Below are 18,105 nucleotides of genomic sequence, written 5' to 3'. Positions count from 1 at the left end.
AAAGGCACTGGACACACTTGGTTAATGTCATAGACCAGTTTTCTCATTGGTGTATCTAAAAATATGCTTAAAATAACAAACCTGTCAAAATTTGAAATCAATTGGTCATCGAGCTTGCAAGATAAAAATGAAAGAAAAAAAACACCCTTGTCGCAAAAGTTGTGGGCTCCAGATGTTTGAATTCGAGACGTCACCCGATAACTCAGCTGAGGTCTCGAATTCAATGCAAATATTTTATCTAGAAATTACATCTTTCTCAAAAACTACGTTACTTCAGAAAGATCCGTTTCTCACAATGTTTTATACCATAAACAGCTCTCCATTGCTAACAATTTTTTTAGGTAATTGCCATTAATGTAAAGGCCTTTAATAAAACAGAAAAAGGTGAATTAAAATACATTGATTAATTTCTTCAAATAAAGAATGACCCTAGCAGGACTGCGTAGAAAGTTTGGTTGCGATTTTCAATCTAACCTTGTCAAGGTAAAGACACTGAACACATTTGGGTAACTGTCAAAGACCGGTCTTCTCACTTGGTGTATCTCAAAATCTTGAAGTCAACAGTTCATACTATGAAGTTGCGAGATAATAATGGGAGAAAACAAAACCTTAATTTTTGGGGTTGAACAAAGAATTGACTAGAGTTCGAATCCCACTCTATTCAATTCTTTGTTTAACCCCAAAAATGATTTTCAAAATTTACCCAGTCAGTTTCCCTTGTGGTCTATATTGGTATTAAAAAAAAACCTTGTCACACGAGGTTGTGAGCCGTTTCTCCCAACATTTTATACTATCAAGAGCTCTCCAAGGCTTGTTGCCAAGTAAGTTTTTATGCTATGCTCTTGAATAATTCTGGAACTAAATATGCTAGAGCTACGCGGTTTGTACCTGAGTCATCCTTGCATATCACTGCATTTTCAAAGCGAGGCTAGAAGTCAGGGAGTGGACCATACACCCGATCAAGGGCTTTCCTCTCGTATCAAACTTAGTGTTGTGGGCATTGTCAAAGCGAGGCTAGAGGTTAGGGAGTGGACCCGACACACCCCAAAATTTAATGCATGATTTACACGGCGCGTGGTGATAAATGGGAAAAAATATATTCATTGAACAAAAAGCCCGGACTTATAAAAACTGTCAGCTATGCTCTTGAATCATTCTGGAACTAAAAATGCTAGAGAGACGCGGTTTGTACCTGAGTCATCCTTGCGTGCCTTGCATCCGAGATTCAAAGTTTTAGGGCGGCTTCCATACATCTGGTCAATTCGACCCCGAATACTTGCTCAATCTAAACAAATTTAACACCATTTGATAGATATAACCAAGAGCTTTCCTCTCGTATCAAACTTAGTGTTGTGGGGATTTTCAAAGCGAGGCTAGAGGTCAGGGAGTGGACCCGACACACAACCCAAAATTCGGGGAATTTAATGCAAGATTTACACGGCGCGTGGTAATAAATGGGAAAAATATATTCAATGAAAAAAAGCCCGGACTTATAAAAACTATCAGCTATACTCTGAAATTATTCTGGAATTAAAAAATGCACCCGAATTTCAAAGTTTTAGGGCGGCTTCCACACTTCTTGATAACGAAAATGACAAGTAGGCGGCTGTGCTCCGAAGCTCACTCAACAAGCCTCCCTATGGGATTTTGTGCACAGAAAAAATCACAAGTTACAACTGGTCAATTCGACCCCAAATACTTGCTCAATCTACACAAGTTTAACACCATTAAATAAATATGATCAAGAGCTTTCCTCTCGTATCAAACTTAGTGTTGTGGGAATTTTCAAAGCGAGGCTAGAGGTCAGGGAGTGGACCCGACACACACCCCAAAATTCGGGGAATTTAATGCAAGATTTACTCGGCATGTGGTGATAAATGGGAAAAAATATATTCTATGAACAAAAAGCCCGGACTTATAAAAACTGTCAGCTTTGCTCTGGAATCATTCTGGAACTAAGAATGCTAGAGAGACGCGGTTTGTACCTGAGTCATCCTGGCATGTCACTGCATCCGAATTTCAAAAGTTTTAGGGCGGCTTTCAAATTTCTTGACAACGAAAAAGACAAGTACACGGCTGTGCTCAGGACCTAACTCAAAAAGCCTCCCTATGGGATTTTTTTTCACAGAAAAAATTACAAGTTACATTTGGTCAATTCGACCCCAAATACTTGCTCAATCTAAACAAGTTTAGCACGATTGGATAGATATGATCTAGGGCTTTCCTCTCGCATCAAACTTAGTGTTGTGGGGATTTCCAAAGCGAGGCTGGAGGTCAGGGAGTTGACCCGTTACACACCCCAAAATTCGGGGAATTTAATGAATTGAAAAAAAAGCCCGGCCTTAATATAAAAAATGTCCGCTATACTCTGGAATCATTCTGGAACTAAAAATGCTAGAGAGACGCGGTTTGTACCTGAGTCATTCTTGCATGTCCTTGCATCCGAATTAAAAAAAAATTAGGGCGGCTTCCATACTTCTTGATAACGAAAATGACAAGAAGGCGGCTGTGCTCCGAAGCTGACTCAACAAGCCTCCCTTAGGGATTTTTGTGCACAGAAAAAATCACAAGTTACAACTGGTCAATTCGACCCAAAATACTTACTCAATCTACACAAGTTTAACACCATTGGATTAATATGATCAAGAGCTTTCCTCTCGTATTAAACTTAGTGTTGTGGGGATTTTCAAAGCGAGGCTAGAGGTCAGGGAGTAGACCCGACACACACCCCAAAACTCGGGGAATTTAATGCAAGATTTACACGGCGCGTGGTAATAAATGGGAATGGGAAAAAATATATTCAATGAAAAAAAGCCCGGACTTATAAAAACTATCAGCTACACTCTGGAATTATTCTGGAACTAAAAATGCTAGAGAGACGGGGTTTGTACTTGAGTCATCCTTGCATGTCCCTGCACCCGAATGTTAAAGTTTTAGGGCGGCTTCCATACTTCTTGATAACGAAAATGACAAGTAGGCGGCTGTGCTCGGAAGCTAACTCAACAAGCCTCCCTATGGGATTTTTGTGCACAGAAAAAATCACAAGTTACAACTGGTCAATTCGACCCCGAATACTTGCTCAATCTAAACAAGTCTAACACCATTGGATAGATATGATCACGAGCTTTCCTCTCGTATCAAACTTAGTGTTGTGGGGATTTTCAAAGCGAGGCTAGAGGTCAGGGAGTGGACCCGACACACACCCCAAAATTCGGGGAATTTAATGCAAGATTTACACGGCGCGTGGTAATAAATGGGAATGGGAAAAAATATATTCAATGAAAAAAAGCCCGGACTTATAAAAACTATCAGCTACACTCTGGAATTATTCTGGAACTAAAAATACTAGAGAGACGCGGTTTGTACCTGAGTCATCCTTGCATGTCCCTGCACCCGAATTTCAAAGTTTTAGGGCGGCTTCCATACTTCTTGATAACGAAAATGACAAGTAGACGGCTGTGCTCCGAAGCTAACTCAACAAGCCTCCTTATGGGATTTTTTGTGCACAGAAAAAATCACAAGTTACAACTGGTCAATTCGACCTCAAATACTTGCTCAATCTACACAAGTTTAACACCTTTGGATAGATATGATCAAGAGCTTTCCTCTCGTTTTAAACTTAGTGTTGTGGGGATTTTCAAAGCGAGGCTAGAGGTCAGGGAGTGGACCCGACACACACCCCAAAACTCGGGGAATTTAATGCAAGATTTACACGGCGCGGGGTAATAAATGGGAAAAAATATATTCAATGAAAAAAAGCCCGGACTTATAAAAACTATCAGCTATACTCTGGAATTATTCTGGAACTAAAAATGCTAGAGAGACGCGGTTTGTACCTGAGTCATCCTTGCATGTCCCTGCACCCGAATGTTAAAGTTTTAGGGCGGCTTCCATACTTATTGATAACGAAAATGACAAGTAGGCGGCTGTGCTCGGAAGCTAACTCAACAAGCCTCCCTATGGGATTTTTGTGCACAGAAAAAATCACAAGTTACAACTGGTCAATTCGACCCCGAATACTTGCTCAATCTTAACAAGTCTACCACCATTAGATAGATATGATCAAGAGCTTTCCTCTCGTTTTAAACTTAGTGTTGTGGGGATTTTCAAAGCGAGGCTAGAGGTCAGGGAGTGGACCCGACACACACCCCAAAACTCGGGGAATTTAATGCAAGATTTACACGGCGCGTGGTAATAAATGGGAAAAATATAATCGATGAAAAAAAGCCCGGACTTATAAAAACTATCAGCTATACTCTGGAATTATTCTGGAACTAAAAATACTAGAGAGACGAGGTTTGTACCTGAGTCATCCTTGCATGTCCCTGCACCCGAATTTCAAAGTTTTAGGGCGGCTTCCATACTTCTTGATAACGAAAATGACAAGTAGACGGCTGTGCTCCGAAGCTAACTCAACAAGCCTCCTTATGGGATTTTTGTGCACAGAAAAAATCACAAGTTACAACTGGTCAATTCGACCCCGAATACTGGCTCAATCTAAACAAGTTAAACACCATTGGATAGATATGATCAAGAGCTTTCCTCTCGTATCAAACTTAGTGTTGTGGGGATTTTCAAAGCGAGGCTAGAGGTCAGGGAGTGGACTCGACACACACCCCAAAACTCGGGGAATTTAATGCAAGATTTACACGGCGCGTGGTAATAAATGGGAAAAATATAATCGATGAAAAAAAGCCCGGACTTATAAAAACTATCAGCTATACTCTGGAATTATTCTGGAACTAAAAATACTAGAGAGACGCGGTTTGTACCTGAGTCATCCTTGCATGTCCCTGCACCCGAATTTCAAAGTTTTAGGGCGGCTTCCATACTTCTTGATAACGAAAATGACAAGTAGACGGCTGTGCTCCGAAGCTAACTCAACAAGCCTCCTTATGGGATTTTTTGTGCACAGAAAAAATCACAAGTTACAACTGGTCAATTCGACCTCAAATACTTGCTCAATCTACACAAGTTTAACACCTTTGGATAGATATGATCAAGAGCTTTCCTCTCGTTTTAAACTTAGTGTTGTGGGGATTTTCAAAGCGAGGCTAGAGGTCAGGGAGTGGACCCGACACACACCCCAAAACTCGGGGAATTTAATTCAAGATTTACACGGCGCGTGGTAATAAATGGGAAAAATATAATCGATGAAAAAAAGCCCGGACTTATATCAACTATCAGCTATACTCTGGAGTTATTCTGGAACTAAAAATGCTAGAGAGACGGGGTTTGTACCTGAGTCATCCTTGCATGTCCCTGCACCCGAATTTTAAAGTTTTAGGGCAGCTTCCATACTTCTTGATAACGAAAATGACAAGTAGGCGGCTGTGCTCGGAAGCTAACTCAACAAGCCTTCCTATGGGATTTTTGTGCACATAAAAAATCACAAGTTACAACTGGTCAATTCGACCCCGAATACTTGCTCAATCTAAACAAGTTGAACACCATTGGATAGATATGATCAAGAGCTTTCCTCTCGTATCAAACTTAGTGTTGTGGGGATTTTCAAAGCGAGGCTAGAGGTCAGGGAGTGGACTCGACACACACCCCAAAACTCGGGGAATTTAATGCAAGATTTACACGGCGCGTGGTAATAAATGGGAAAATATATATTCAATGAAAAAAAGCCCGGACTTATAAAAACTATCAGCTATACTCTTGAATTATTCTGGAACTAAAAATACTAGAGAGACGCGGTTTGTACCTGAGTCATCCTTGCATGTCCCTGCACCCGAATTTCAAAGTTTTAGGGCGGCTTCCATACTTCTTGATAACGAAAATGACAAGTAGACGGCTGTGCTCCGAAGCTAACTCAACAAGCCTCCTTATGGGATTTTTGTGCACAGAAAAAATCACAAGTTACAACTGGTCAATTCGACCCCGAATAGTGTTGTGGGGATTTTCAAAGCGAGGCTAGAGGTCAGGGAGTGGACCCGACACACACCCCAAAGTTCGGGGAATTTAATGCAAGATTTACACGGCGCGTGGTAATATATGGGAAAAATATAATCAATGAAAAAAAGCCCGGACTATTAAAAACTATCAGCTATACTCTGGAATTATTCTGGAACTAAAAATGCTAGAGAGACGCGGTTTGTACCTGAGTCATCCTTGCATGTCCCTGCACCCGAATTTCAAAGTTTTAGGGCGGCTTCCATACTTCTTGATAACGAAAATGACAAGTAGGCGGCTGTGCTCGGAAGCTAACTCAACAAGCCTCCTCATGGGATTTTTTGTGCACAGAAAAAATCACAAGTTACAACTGGTCAATTCGACCTCAAATACTTGCTCAATCTACACAAGTTTAACACCTTTGGATAGATATGATCAAGAGCTTTCCTCTCGTTTTAAACTTAGTGTTGTGGGGATTTTCAAAGCGAGGCTAGAGGTCAGGGAGTGGACCCGACACACACCCCAAAACTCGGGGAATTTAATGCAAGATTTACACGGCGCGGGGTAATAAATGGGAAAAAATATATTCAATGAAAAAAAGCCCGGACTTATAAAAACTATCAGCTATACTCTGGAATTATTCTGGAACTAAAAATGCTAGAGAGACGCGGTTTGTACCTGAGTCATCCTTGCATGTCCCTGCACCCGAATGTTAAAGTTTTAGGGCGGCTTCCATACTTATTGATAACGAAAATGACAAGTAGGCGGCTGTGCTCGGAAGCTAACTCAACAAGCCTCCCTATGGGATTTTTGTGCACAGAAAAAATCACAAGTTACAACTGGTCAATTCGACCCCGAATACTTGCTCAATCTTAACAAGTCTACCACCATTAGATAGATATGATCAAGAGCTTTCCTCTCGTTTTAAACTTAGTGTTGTGGGGATTTTCAAAGCGAGGCTAGAGGTCAGGGAGTGGACCCGACACACACCCCAAAACTCGGGGAATTTAATGCAAGATTTACACGGCGCGTGGTAATAAATGGGAAAAATATAATCGATGAAAAAAAGCCCGGACTTATAAAAACTATCAGCTATACTCTGGAATTATTCTGGAACTAAAAATACTAGAGAGACGAGGTTTGTACCTGAGTCATCCTTGCATGTCCCTGCACCCGAATTTCAAAGTTTTAGGGCGGCTTCCATACTTCTTGATAACGAAAATGACAAGTAGACGGCTGTGCTCCGAAGCTAACTCAACAAGCCTCCTTATGGGATTTTTGTGCACAGAAAAAATCACAAGTTACAACTGGTCAATTCGACCCCGAATACTGGCTCAATCTAAACAAGTTAAACACCATTGGATAGATATGATCAAGAGCTTTCCTCTCGTATCAAACTTAGTGTTGTGGGGATTTTCAAAGCGAGGCTAGAGGTCAGGGAGTGGACTCGACACACACCCCAAAACTCGGGGAATTTAATGCAAGATTTACACGGCGCGTGGTAATAAATGGGAAAAATATAATCGATGAAAAAAAGCCCGGACTTATAAAAACTATCAGCTATACTCTGGAATTATTCTGGAACTAAAAATACTAGAGAGACGCGGTTTGTACCTGAGTCATCCTTGCATGTCCCTGCACCCGAATTTCAAAGTTTTAGGGCGGCTTCCATACTTCTTGATAACGAAAATGACAAGTAGACGGCTGTGCTCCGAAGCTAACTCAACAAGCCTCCTTATGGGATTTTTTGTGCACAGAAAAAATCACAAGTTACAACTGGTCAATTCGACCTCAAATACTTGCTCAATCTACACAAGTTTAACACCTTTGGATAGATATGATCAAGAGCTTTCCTCTCGTTTTAAACTTAGTGTTGTGGGGATTTTCAAAGCGAGGCTAGAGGTCAGGGAGTGGACCCGACACACACCCCAAAACTCGGGGAATTTAATTCAAGATTTACACGGCGCGTGGTAATAAATGGGAAAAATATAATCGATGAAAAAAAGCCCGGACTTATATCAACTATCAGCTATACTCTGGAGTTATTCTGGAACTAAAAATGCTAGAGAGACGGGGTTTGTACCTGAGTCATCCTTGCATGTCCCTGCACCCGAATTTTAAAGTTTTAGGGCAGCTTCCATACTTCTTGATAACGAAAATGACAAGTAGGCGGCTGTGCTCGGAAGCTAACTCAACAAGCCTTCCTATGGGATTTTTGTGCACATAAAAAATCACAAGTTACAACTGGTCAATTCGACCCCGAATACTTGCTCAATCTAAACAAGTTGAACACCATTGGATAGATATGATCAAGAGCTTTCCTCTCGTATCAAACTTAGTGTTGTGGGGATTTTCAAAGCGAGGCTAGAGGTCAGGGAGTGGACTCGACACACACCCCAAAACTCGGGGAATTTAATGCAAGATTTACACGGCGCGTGGTAATAAATGGGAAAATATATATTCAATGAAAAAAAGCCCGGACTTATAAAAACTATCAGCTATACTCTTGAATTATTCTGGAACTAAAAATACTAGAGAGACGCGGTTTGTACCTGAGTCATCCTTGCATGTCCCTGCACCCGAATTTCAAAGTTTTAGGGCGGCTTCCATACTTCTTGATAACGAAAATGACAAGTAGACGGCTGTGCTCCGAAGCTAACTCAACAAGCCTCCTTATGGGATTTTTGTGCACAGAAAAAATCACAAGTTACAACTGGTCAATTCGACCCCGAATAGTGTTGTGGGGATTTTCAAAGCGAGGCTAGAGGTCAGGGAGTGGACCCGACACACACCCCAAAGTTCGGGGAATTTAATGCAAGATTTACACGGCGCGTGGTAATATATGGGAAAAATATAATCAATGAAAAAAAGCCCGGACTATTAAAAACTATCAGCTATACTCTGGAATTATTCTGGAACTAAAAATGCTAGAGAGACGCGGTTTGTACCTGAGTCATCCTTGCATGTCCCTGCACCCGAATTTCAAAGTTTTAGGGCGGCTTCCATACTTCTTGATAACGAAAATGACAAGTAGGCGGCTGTGCTCGGAAGCTAACTCAACAAGCCTCCTCATGGGATTTTTTGTGCACAGAAAAAATCACAAGTTACAACTGGTCAATTCGACCTCAAATACTTGCTCAATCTACACAAGTTTAACACCATTGGATAGATATGATCAAGATCTTTTCTCTCGTATTAAACTTAGTGTTGTGGGGATTTTCAAAGCGAGGCTAGAGGTCAGGGAGTGGACCCGACACACACCCCAAAATTCGGGGAATTTAATGCAAGATTTACACGGCGCGTGGTAATGTATGGGAAAAAATATATTCAATGAAAAAAAGCCCGGACTTATAAAAACTATCAGCTACACTCTGGAATTATTCTGGAACTAAAAATGCTAGAGAGACGGGGTTTGTACCTGAGTCATCCTTGCATGTCCCTGCACCCGAATGTTAAAGTTTTAGGGCGGCTTCCATACTTCTTGATAACGAAAATGACAAGTAGGCGGCTGTGCTCGGAAGCTAACTCAACAAGCCTCCCTATGGGTTTTTTGTGCACAGAAAAAATCACAAGTTACAACTGGTCAATTCGACTCCTAATACTTGCTCAATCTAAACAAGTCTAACACCATTGGATAGATATGATCAAGAGCTTTCCTCTCGTATAAGACTTAGTGTTGTGGGGATTTTCAAAGCGAGGTTAGAGGTCAGGGAGTGGACCCGACACACAACCTCAAAATTCGGGGAATTTAATGCAAGATTTACACGGCGCGTGGTAATATATGGGAAAAATATAATCAATGAAAAAAAGCCCGGACTATTAAAAACTATCAGCTATACTCTGGAATTATTCTGGAACTAAAAATGCTAGAGAGACGCGGTTTGTACCTGAGTCATCCTTGCATGTCCCTGCACCCGAATTTCAAAGTTTTAGGGCGACTTCCATACTTCTTGATAACGAAAATGACAAGTAGGCGGCTGTTCTCGGAAGCTAACTCAACAAGCCTCCCTATGGGATTTTTGTGCACAGAAAAAATCACAAGTTACAACTGGTCAATTCGACCCCGAATACTTGCTCAATCTAAACAAGTTAAACACCATTGGATAGATATGATCAAGAGCTTTTCTCTCGTATTAAACTTAGTGTTGTGGAGATTTTCAAAGCGAGGCTAGAGGTCAGGGAGTGGACCCGACACACACCCCCAAATTCGGGGAATTTAATGCAAGATTTACACGGCGCGTGGTAATAAATGGGAAAAATATAATCGATGAAAAAAAGCCCGGACTTATAAAAACTATCAGCTATACTCTGGAATTATTCTGGAACTAAAAATACTAGAGAGACGCGGTTTGTACCTGAATCATCCTTGCATGTCCCTGCACCCGAATTTCAAAGTTTTAGGGCGGCTTCCATACTTCTTGATAACGAAAATGACAAGTAGACGGCTGTGCTCCGAAGCTAACTCAACAAGCCTCCTTATGGGATTTTTGTGCACAGAAAAAATCACAAGTTACAACTGGTCAATTCGACCCCGAATACTGGCTCAATCTAAACAAGTTAAACACCATTGGATAGATATGATCAAGAGCTTTCCTCTCGTATCAAACTTAGTGTTGTGGGGATTTTCAAAGCGAGGCTAGAGGTCAGGGAGTGGACTCGACACACACCCCAAAACTCGGGGAATTTAATGCAAGATTTACACGGCGCGTGGTAATAAATGGGAAAAATATAATCGATGAAAAAAAGCCCGGACTTATAAAAACTATCAGCTATACTCTGGAATTATTCTGGAACTAAAAATACTAGAGAGACGCGGTTTGTACCTGAGTCATCCTTGCATGTCCCTGCACCCGAATTTCAAAGTTTTAGGGCGGCTTCCATACTTCTTGATAACGAAAATGACAAGTAGACGGCTGTGCTCCGAAGCTAACTCAACAAGCCTCCTTATGGGATTTTTTGTGCACAGAAAAAATCACAAGTTACAACTGGTCAATTCGACCTCAAATACTTGCTCAATCTACACAAGTTTAACACCTTTGGATAGATATGATCAAGAGCTTTCCTCTCGTTTTAAACTTAGTGTTGTGGGGATTTTCAAAGCGAGGCTAGAGGTCAGGGAGTGGACCCGACACACACCCCAAAACTCGGGGAATTTAATTCAAGATTTACACGGCGCGTGGTAATAAATGGGAAAAATATAATCGATGAAAAAAAGCCCGGACTTATATCAACTATCAGCTATACTCTGGAGTTATTCTGGAACTAAAAATGCTAGAGAGACGGGGTTTGTACCTGAGTCATCCTTGCATGTCCCTGCACCCGAATTTTAAAGTTTTAGGGCAGCTTCCATACTTCTTGATAACGAAAATGACAAGTAGGCGGCTGTGCTCGGAAGCTAACTCAACAAGCCTTCCTATGGGATTTTTGTGCACATAAAAAATCACAAGTTACAACTGGTCAATTCGACCCCGAATACTTGCTCAATCTAAACAAGTTGAACACCATTGGATAGATATGATCAAGAGCTTTCCTCTCGTATCAAACTTAGTGTTGTGGGGATTTTCAAAGCGAGGCTAGAGGTCAGGGAGTGGACTCGACACACACCCCAAAACTCGGGGAATTTAATGCAAGATTTACACGGCGCGTGGTAATAAATGGGAAAATATATATTCAATGAAAAAAAGCCCGGACTTATAAAAACTATCAGCTATACTCTTGAATTATTCTGGAACTAAAAATACTAGAGAGACGCGGTTTGTACCTGAGTCATCCTTGCATGTCCCTGCACCCGAATTTCAAAGTTTTAGGGCGGCTTCCATACTTCTTGATAACGAAAATGACAAGTAGACGGCTGTGCTCCGAAGCTAACTCAACAAGCCTCCTTATGGGATTTTTGTGCACAGAAAAAATCACAAGTTACAACTGGTCAATTCGACCCCGAATAGTGTTGTGGGGATTTTCAAAGCGAGGCTAGAGGTCAGGGAGTGGACCCGACACACACCCCAAAGTTCGGGGAATTTAATGCAAGATTTACACGGCGCGTGGTAATATATGGGAAAAATATAATCAATGAAAAAAAGCCCGGACTATTAAAAACTATCAGCTATACTCTGGAATTATTCTGGAACTAAAAATGCTAGAGAGACGCGGTTTGTACCTGAGTCATCCTTGCATGTCCCTGCACCCGAATTTCAAAGTTTTAGGGCGGCTTCCATACTTCTTGATAACGAAAATGACAAGTAGACGGCTGTGCTCCGAAGCTAACTCAACAAGCCTCCTTATGGGATTTTTTGTGCACAGAAAAAATCACAAGTTACAACTGGTCAATTCGACCTCAAATACTTGCTCAATCTACACAAGTTTAACACCTTTGGATAGATATGATCAAGAGCTTTCCTCTCGTTTTAAACTTAGTGTTGTGGGGATTTTCAAAGCGAGGCTAGAGGTCAGGGAGTGGACCCGACACACACCCCAAAACTCGGGGAATTTAATGCAAGATTTACACGGCGCGTGGTAATAAATGGGAAAAATATAATCGATGAAAAAAAGCCCGGACTTATAAAAACTATCAGCTATACTCTGGAATTATTCTGGAACTAAAAATACTAGAGAGACGCGGTTTGTACCTGAGTCATCCTTGCATGTCCCTGCACCCGAATTTCAAAGTTTTAGGGCGGCTTCCATACTTCTTGATAACGAAAATGACAAGTAGACGGTTGTGCTCCGAAGCTAACTCAACAAGCCTCCTTATGGGATTTTTGTGCACAGAAAAAATCACAAGTTACAACTGGTCAATTCGACCCCGAATAGTGTTGTGGGGATTTTCAAAGCGAGGCTAGAGGTCAGGGAGTGGACCCGACACACACCCCAAAATTCGGGGAATTTAATGCAAGATTTACACGGCGCGTGGTAATATATGGGAAAAATATAATCAATGAAAAAAAGCCCGGACTATTAAAAACTATCAGCTATACTCTGGAATTATTCTGGAACTAAAAATGCTAGAGAGACGCGGTTTGTACCTGAGTCATCCTTGCATGTCCCTGCACCCGAATTTCAAAGTTTTAGGGCGACTTCCATACTTCTTGATAACGAAAATGACAAGTAGGCGGCTGTTCTCGGAAGCTAACTCAACAAGCCTCCCTATGGGATTTTTGTGCACAGAAAAAATCACAAGTTACAACTGGTCAATTCGACCCCGAATACTTGCTCAATCTAAACAAGTTAAACACCATTGGATAGATATGATCAAGAGCTTTTCTCTCGTATTAAACTTAGTGTTGTGGAGATTTTCAAAGCGAGGCTAGAGGTCAGGGAGTGGACCCGACACACACCCCAAAATTCGGGGAATTTAATGCAAGATTTACACGGCGCGTGGTAATAAATGGGAAAAATATAATCGATGAAAAAAAGCCCGGACTTATAAAAACTATCAGCTATACTCTGGAATTATTCTGGAACTAAAAATACTAGAGAGACGCGGTTTGTACCTGAGTCATCCTTGCATGTCCCTGCACCCGAATTTCAAAGTTTTAGGGCGGCTTCCATACTTCTTGATAACGAAAATGACAAGTAGACGGCTGTGCTCCGAAGCTAACTCAACAAGCCTCCTTATGGGATTTTTGTGCACAGAAAAAATCACAAGTTACAACTGGTCAATTCGACCCCTGAATAGTGTTGTGGGGATTTTCAAAGCGAGGCTAGAGGTCAGGGAGTGGACCCGACACACACCCCAAAGTTCGGGGAATTTAATGCAAGATTTACACGGCGCGTGGTAATATATGGGAAAAATATAATCAATGAAAAAAAGCCCGGACTATTAAAAACTATCAGCTATACTCTGGAATTATTCTGGAACTAAAAATGCTAGAGAGACGCGGTTTGTACCTGAGTCATCCTTGCATGTCCCTGCACCCGAATTTCAAAGTTTTAGGGCGGCTTCCATACTTCTTGATAACGAAAATGACAAGTAGGCGGCTGTGCTCGGAAGCTAACTCAACAAGCCTCCTCATGGGATTTTTTGTGCACAGAAAAAATCACAAGTTACAACTGGTCAATTCGACCTCAAATACTTGCTCAATCTACACAAGTTTAACACCATTGGATAGATATGATCAAGAGCTTTTCTCTCGTATTAAACTTAGTGTTGTGGGGATTTTCAAAGCGAGGCTAGAGGTCAGGGAGTGGACCCGACACACACCCCAAAATTCGGGGAATTTAATGCAAGATTTACACGGCGCGTGGTAATATATGGGAAAAAATATATTCAATGAAAAAAAGCCCGGACTTATAAAAACTATCAGCTACACTCTGGAATTATTCTGGAACTAAAAATGCTAGAGAGACGCGGTTTGTACCTGAGTCATCCTTGCATGTCCCTGCACCCGAATGTTAAAGTTTTAGGGCGGCTTCCATACTTCTTGATAACGAAAATGACAAGTAGGCGGCTGTGCTCGGAAGCTAACTCAACAAGCCTCCCTATGGGATTTTTGTGCACAGAAAAAATCACAAGTTACAACTGGTCAATTCGACCCCGAATACTTGCTCAATCGAAACAAGTTAAACACCATTGGATAGATATGATCAAGAGCTTTTCTCTCGTATTAAACTTAGTGTTGTGGAGATTTTCAAAGCGAGGCTAGAGGTCAGGGAGTGGACCCGACACACACCCCAAAACTCGGGGAATTTAATGCAAGATTTACACGGCGCGTGGTAATAAATGGGAAAAAATATATTCAATGAAAAAAAGCCCGGACTTATAAAAACTATCAGCTATACTCTGGAATTAATCTGGAACTAAAATTGTTAGAGAGACGGGGTTTGTACCTGAGTAATCCTTCCATGTCCCTGCACCCGAATGTTAAAGTTTTAGGGCGGCTCCCATACTTCTTGATAACGAAAATGACAAGTAGGCGGCTGTTCTCGGAAGCTAACTCAACAAGCCTCCCTATGGGATTTTTGTGCACAGAAAAAATCACAAGTTACAACTGGTCAATTCGACCCCGAATACTTGCTCAATCTAAACGAGTTAAACACCATTGGATAGATATGATCAAGAGCTTTCCTCTCGTATCAAACTTAGTGTTGTGGGGATTTTCAAAACGAGGCTAGAGGTCAGGGAGTGGACCCGACACACACCCCAAAATTCGGGGAATTTAATGCAAGATTTACACGGCGCGTGGTAATAAATGGGAAAAATATAATCGATGAAAAAAGCCTGGACTTATAAAAACTATCAGCTATACTCTGGAATTATTCTGGAACTAAAAATACTAGAGAGACGCGGTTTGTACCTGAGTCATCCTTGCATGTCCCTGCACCCGAATTTCAAAGTTTTAGGGCGGCTTCCATACTTCTTGATAACGAAAATGACAAGTAGACGGCTGTGCTCCGAAGCTAACTCAACAAGCCTCCTTATGGGATTTTTTGTGCACAGAAAAAATCACAAGTTACAACTGGTCAATTCGACCTCAAATACTTGCTCAATCTACACAAGTTTAACACCATTGGATAGATATGATCAAGAGCTTTCCTCTCGTGTTAAACTTAGTGTTGTGGGGATTTTCAAAGCGAGGTTAGAGGTCAGGGAGTGGACCCGACACACACCCCAAAACTCGGGGAATTTAATGCAAGATTTACACGGCGCGTGGTAATAAATGGGAAAAAATATATTCAATGAAAAAAAGCCCGGACTTATAAAAACTATCAGCTATACTCTGGAATTATTCTGGAACTAAAAATGCTAGAGAGACGCGGTTTGTACCTGAGTCATCCTTGCATGGCCCTGCACCCGAATGTTAAAGTTTTAGGGCGGCTTCCATACTTCTTGATAACGAAAATGACAAGTAGGCGGCTGTTCTCGGAAGCTAACTCAACAAGCCTCCCTATGGGATTTTTGTGCACAGAAAAAATCACAAGTTACAACTGGTCAATTCGACCCCGAATACTTGCTCAATCTAAACAAGTTGAACACCATTGGATAGATATGATCAAGAGCTTTCCTCTCGTATCAAACTTAGTGTTGTGGGGATTTTCAAAGCGAGGCTAGAGGTCAGGGAGTGGACTCGACACACACCCCAAAACTAGGGGAATTTAATGCAAGATTTACACGGCGCGTGGTAATAAATGGGAAAAAATATATTCAATGAAAAAAAGCCCGGACTTATAAAAACTATCAGCTATACTCTTGAATTATTCTGGAACTAAAAATGCTAGAGAGACGGGGTTTGTACCTGAGTAATCCTTGCATGTCCCTGCACCCGAATGTTAAAGTTTTAGGGCGGCTCCAATACTTCTTGATAACGAAAATGACAAGTAGGCGGCTGTTCTCGGAAGCTAACTCAACAAGCCTCCCTATGGGATTTTTGTGCACAGAAAAAATCACAAGTTACAACTGGTCAATTCGACCCCGAATACTGGCTCAATCTAAACAAGTTAAACACCATTGGATAGATATGATCAAGAGCTTTCCTCTCGTATTAAACTTAGTGTTGTGGAGATTTTCAAAGCGAGGCTAGAGGTCAGGGAGTGGACCCGACACACACCCCAAAACTCGGGGAATTTAATGCAAGATTTACACGGCGCGTGGTAATAAATGGGAAAAATATATTCAATGAAAAAAAGCCCGGACTTATAAAAACTTTCAGCTATACTCTGGAATTATTCTGGAACTAAAAATGCTAGAGAGACGCGGTTTGTACCTGAGTCATCCTTGCATGTCCCTGCACCCGAATGTTAAAGTTTTAGGGCGGCTTACATACTTCTTGATAACGAAAATGACAAGTAGGCGGCTGTGCTCGGAAGCTAACTCAACAAGCCTCCCTATGGGATTTTTGTGCACAGAAAAAATCACAAGTTACAACTGGTCAATTCGACCCCGAATACTTGCTCAATCTAAACAAGTTAAACACCGTTGGATAGATATGATCAAGAGCTTTCCTCTCGTATTAAACTTAGTGTTGTGGGGATTTTCAAAGCGAGGCTAGAGGTTATGGAGTGGACCCGACACACACCCCAAAATTCGGGGAATTTAATGCAAGATTTACACGGCGCGTGGTAATAAATGGGAAAAATATAATCAATGAAAAAAAGCCCGGACTTATAAAAACTATCAGCTATACTCTGGAATTATTCTGGAACTAAAAATGCTAGAGAGACGCGGTTTGTACCTGAGTCGTCCTTGCATGTCCCTGCACCCGAATTTCAAAGTTTTAGGGCGGCTTCCATACTTCTTGATAACGAAAATGACAAGTAGGCGGCTGTGCTCGGAAGCTAACTCAATAAGCCTCCCTATGGGATTTTTGTGCACAGAAAAAATCACAAGTTACAACTGGTCAATTTGACCCCGAATACTTGCTCAATCTAAACAAGTTAAACACCGTTGGATAGATATGATCAAGAGCTTTCCTCTCGTATTAAACTTAGTGTTGTGGGGATTTTCAAAGCGAGGCTAGAGGTTATGGAGTGGACCCGACACACACCCCAAAATTCGGGGAATTTAATGCAAGATTTACACGGCGCGTGGTAATAAATGGGAAAAATATAATCAATGAAAAAAAGCCCGGACTTATAAAAACTATCAGCTATACTCTGGAATTATTCTGGAACTAAAAATGCTAGAGAGACGCGGTTTGTACCTGAGTCGTCCTTGCATGTCCCTGCACCCGAATTTCAAAGTTTTAGGGCGGCTTCCATACTTCTTGATAACGAAAATGACAAGTAGGCGGCTTTGCACCGAAGCTAACTCAACAAGCCTCCCTATGGGATTTTTTGTGCACAGAAAAAATCACAAGTTACAACTGGTCAATTCGACCCCAAATACTTGCTCCATCTACACAAGTTTAACACCATTGGATAGATATGATCCAGAGCTTTCCTCTCGTATCAAACTTAGTGTTGTGGGGATTTTCAAAGCGAGGCTAGAGGTCAGGGAGTGGACCCGACACACACCCCAAAACTCGGGGAATTTAATGCAAGATTTACACGGCGCGTGGTAATAAATGGGAAAAAATATATTCAATGAAAAAAAGCCTGGACTTATAAAAACTTTCAGCTATACTCTGGAATTATTCTGGAACTAAAAATGCTAGAGAGACGCGGTTTGTACCTGAGTCATCCTTGCATGTCCCTGCACCCGAATGTTAAAGTTTTAGGGCGGCTTACATACTTCTTGATAACGAAAATGACAAGTTGGCGGCTGTGCTCGGA

The 18,105-nt window shown here is 41.4% G+C and overlaps 1 protein-coding gene across 1 annotated transcript in view; it reads right to left on the bottom strand.

Annotated features, from left to right (window-relative positions):
* LOC139945842 (multiple PDZ domain protein-like) overlaps positions 1-18,105 on the bottom strand; it is a 468,628-nt gene that overhangs the window by 118,752 nt on the left and 331,771 nt on the right. The window lies entirely within an intron of this gene.

This window comes from Asterias amurensis, chromosome 13 (assembly GCF_032118995.1).
Source record: "Asterias amurensis chromosome 13, ASM3211899v1".
Lineage (NCBI taxonomy): Eukaryota > Metazoa > Echinodermata > Asteroidea > Forcipulatida > Asteriidae > Asterias > Asterias amurensis.
Note: the sequence above shows the minus strand (reverse complement) of the source record. Positions and strands in the feature narration are given on the sequence as shown.